Here is a 4092-nt window from a genome sequence, read left to right on the forward strand (position 1 = left end):
GTGGATCACTTCTCCAAATACACATTTCTGAAAGCCATGCAAGAGGCATCGGCCTCCAATGTAGTGGAGTTCCTCATTCACGAGGTTTTCTACAAGTTTGGGGTTCCAGAAATTGTGCATTCGGACATCGGCCGCCAGTTTACGTCCAAGATCTTCGAGGAGGCGATGGAAAGCTTTGGCGTCACGCACATCAAAACGCCAGTCCACTCTCCGCAAAGCAACGCAGCGGAAAGGGTAAACCAAAGCGTGTTGGCGGCGATCCGAAGCTACTTAGAAGAAGACCATCGAGAATGGGACACGTATCTTCCGGAGATTGAGGTGGCCCTCCGCAACGCGGTCCATTCAGCAACTGGAGAAGCTCCGTTCTTCACCGTATTCGGACGACACATGTTCCTGAACGGAGCCAGCTACAAGTTGGCAAGGAAGTTGAAGTCGCTGTGTGATCACGAAATGTCTGGGATGAGAACAGCTGATAAACTCCAAGTAATCCATGACAAGGTGCAGAAGAACCTCGAAGATGCATACGATCGGAGTCGCCTGCGGTACGACAAAAGGGCTCGTACTTTCCTTGCGAAGCCAGGTCAGGAAGTGTATCGCCGCAACTTTGCCCCCAGCGATTTCAAAAAGGCCTTCAATGCAAAGTTTGCTCGGAAGTTCCTAAAAGCTCGGGTGGTCAGGACAGTCGGCAATAATGCGTACGAGCTTGAAGATCTTCAAGGACGACCGATCGGAACGAACCGATACGTCAGCAGGTCCCGCTATCGATAAGATTTTGGTGGTGACACCGACTATTGATAGCGGGAGAGGATCTAGCTATTTAAATTTAGCCCGGTTCGCTCGTTAACTGGGTTAAATGGCCTTGAATACGTTCGCTGACCCATCTTGAGAGAGCGGGAGGGAAAATGGCGAGCGACTTTGGTGTAGGTCAGGGTTTTGCTTTAGTTGCTGCAAGAAGTAGTAGGAGAAGGGTCGGAAAAAAACCCAAAATTTAAGTTCGTGATTAGTGTTTGAATAACTCAAAGTGAGTGGTTATTTATTAGTCCGGAACTTGTAAATTACAGTGTTTTTTTTTTATATTGAAGCCGCCGGGGACCCTAACTAAAGGGCCCCGGAAATTTAAAAGATTTGGGAAGTGAAAACTTACCAGGCGGACCTAACCTGGTCGTCGTCCACCAGCCGCCGCAGCATCAGCAGCGGCAACATCAGCCGCAGCAGCATCAGCAGCAGCAACACCAGCCGCAGCAGCATTAGCCGCAGCAGCAACAGCCGCAGCAGCATCAGCCGCAGCAGCATTAGCCGCAGCAGCATCAGCCGCAGCAGCAGCGATCAGTAGCAGCAGCAGCAGCCTCAAGCGCCAGCAGCTACAGCGACTGCCTCCAAGACGGCCAGATACGGAGATTCCCTCGGTGAGTCCGTTCCGGGAACGAATGCCCGCGCTGGCCACGTGGTCATCTCCAAGTCCACCGACGCCCTGCTTCCGGCCACGCTACGCTATCCCCCGGACCAATTGGCCCCGTGCGGACTCGCGCTGGTTTTCGCCGTCAGCGTTTTTTTCTGCTGCAGTTTCAACCACATCCGACGTTGAACTCTGCAATAAATAAGTTTTAGTTATTGTTTTGTGATATCATGCAGTCAAGATTGTCAAGTACTTACTGTGAAATCTAATCTAAAATTAGAGGCTCAAGCCCGAACCCTAGCCGCGCGTCCAACTACATCTAAATTGGGTCGCGAAATTTAATAACTTGTGGGATTTGTTTAGCGTACTTACCTTATCAGCACGTCCCTTCTTTTCCCTTGGAGCTCCTCAGGATTAGGCGACCCGGTTGGCAAACGCCTCCAATTTAGTGCCGTGCGGCGACTTTGCCTGACACTTGGAACTTTAAGCGTCTAAAAATTTCCCCTTCGGTTGTTGCCGCTTTGACCGCTTCTCATCTGGGCGACGGTCTGAGATCGGCCTTAAGAGTTTCTAACGAAAAGAATAGATTATGAGTAGGAATCAATAATGAATGTATTTACTTATTAATCTTGCCAAGAATTAAATGTGAACAAGCTACCGAGATGGTTGTGTGAATTACCTTGGGCGGGGAGATGAGCCGATCCTAATCCACCAGGAATAGACTCCGGTCTGCCGGAGATGGGGTGTGCCTCTCACATCTTTCTTGGGGCACCCAAGGTTGGGTGGGTGCGTCGTGGCAAGGACATCGAAGCCACCAATTTCGTCGAATTGTCTTAGTTTGCTTGATGTGCATATAACTTTGTTTTGTTTTGATTTGTGGTAGAGATGGTAAATCGACGTGAGACGTGAGACGATGAGTCGTAATCGATTGTTCGGACTGTTCGGTACTCCGCCCTGGGACTCCGTGGCTAGCAGGCGCTGCCCTCCGGGAAAGATGCAGTTCCGTAACAAGTTGGCCTTGAATTTTTGTTCAAACGTAAATGCCTTCTGGATTTCAATTCTTGTCAATTTGATTTACAAATTATGTTGACAACGAGAAAAGAACAAAACAAAGAGGTGTGTTTTGAACTTAGATTGCAAGTGATTAGTGGCGCACCTGCTGAATGCAATATTTATTCTGTATTATTCTTTCTTAACTTTTTTTAGAGGGAATTTTGAATTATGTATAATAATATATATTAAATTATTAAAGAAAAAAAAAGGAATAAAACAATTAGTTGGTCGTGTTTTTGTCGAACTGACTTTATAGTAAATAATGCTTTCACCTTAAGTCTTTAAAGTTTAATCCAATTTTTACTTTTACATTGCAAGCATTTTTTATTATGTTTTTTACACTTTACTTAGCCTATCATCAAATACATACAAATAAATCTAACAAAAAATATTATAAAAAAAGTCCCAAGGTTAAATTAACTAAAAAAAAATTAATAAAAAAAGGTATTAAAACAGGTCTGGAGCTAGATTTGAACCCGCGCCGTCCTGCCTAAGAGACGTGTACTTTGACCACAATACCAGGATGCGACCACTAACCATACAACATTTCTTGCTTTCTTAATAAAACCCCTTTTTTTTATAAATTCGCTTTACAGTGACCAACAGACAGATCCGCTCCATACAACAAAAGCAAGCAAAACTTAAATTGCCAATTGCAGAATTTTTAGAATTTGTGCATTTATACCGGGTATACCATAATAAAGGGGGCCTTACTGAAGTAAGTGTGGGCCAAGTTTCATGAAAAAAAACCCACCGTATTTTAGACATTCGCTTAACAGTGAATACCTCAATGAATACCTCAATATCTTGCACTAGTTAATTACAGCTAGCGATTTATTTGTATTTGGCACCGAAATATTGTTCATTTGTGAACATATGCTATCTTCCGACCGCTAGTTCCAAAGAATACTCGATGTTTTGATTAAAAAAAAAACATGTGTTTTATATACAGCCACGGCCAATCGTTCCCAAAGGCAACATATGGTAGCGCCATAACCGATGGGCGTTGCAACTTCAAATTTTGCCCAACATTTTCTTAAATTATCATAAAAGCAAAAACAAAAAATTTCAGGCTACAGGAAAAAAGTTGGACCCGAAAGGGTTAAGAAGAAATATTTCAAAACAATTTTCAAATTTGTCCCATACTTCTAAGGTGTAATATTGGTCGTAGTTTAGTAGTTTAAACGGTTCGTTATTCATTTCTTTATATGTTTACATATTAATATTTTTAAAGTTGGCCTCGGAATTTTGAAAATATTTAAAAATCAAAAACGTTTCCTTGTTCAAAATTCCACAATTCTGTTTAAGTCGCTAATGCCCTCTATCCACATTTGTGAAACTCCGATTTCCACTGAGCACATCCACCTTCCGATTTCAGCTGATCTGAACAACTGTGGCTCGTCAACACGTTAACAAAGTCAACAGGTCAACCATCTTTGTTTATGTTCTGATGAGCTACAAACGCGTATGATCACTTATCATGTTGCAAAAATTCACGAGCGTAAAAATAGTACGCTACCTTTTCTTGATATATGATACATATCTGCTAGTCTATATCTATGGCGTAAATATCGATAATCAAAAATAAAATACAAACATAACAAGCAAAAATTAATTAATTAATGCAAAATGATATTTCGAAC

At 42.8% G+C, this 4092-nt stretch overlaps 1 long non-coding RNA gene across 4 annotated transcripts; it reads right to left on the reverse strand.

The window, feature by feature from the left end:
• Positions 1–809: 809 nt before the first annotated feature.
• On the reverse strand, positions 810–2293 carry LOC128253242 (uncharacterized). 4 transcript variants are annotated; one of them, XR_008267405.1, is made up of 4 exons: positions 2076–2293; positions 1654–1966; positions 1145–1588; positions 810–945 (listed from the first exon to the last, which is right to left on the reverse strand). It is a non-coding gene; the product is annotated as an uncharacterized LOC128253242 (long non-coding RNA). The 4 variants fall into 4 exon arrangements; XR_008267406.1 differs by lacking the exon at positions 810–945 and having other exon boundaries at positions 1001–1588; positions 1654–1715; positions 1769–1966; positions 2076–2290; XR_008267407.1 differs by lacking the exon at positions 810–945 and having other exon boundaries at positions 1001–1588; positions 1654–1955; positions 2076–2292.
• Between the last annotated feature and the right edge of the window lie 1799 nt (positions 2294–4092).

The sequence above is a fragment of the Drosophila gunungcola genome (assembly GCF_025200985.1).
Source record: "Drosophila gunungcola strain Sukarami chromosome 2L unlocalized genomic scaffold, Dgunungcola_SK_2 000007F, whole genome shotgun sequence".
Lineage (NCBI taxonomy): Eukaryota > Metazoa > Arthropoda > Insecta > Diptera > Drosophilidae > Drosophila > Drosophila gunungcola.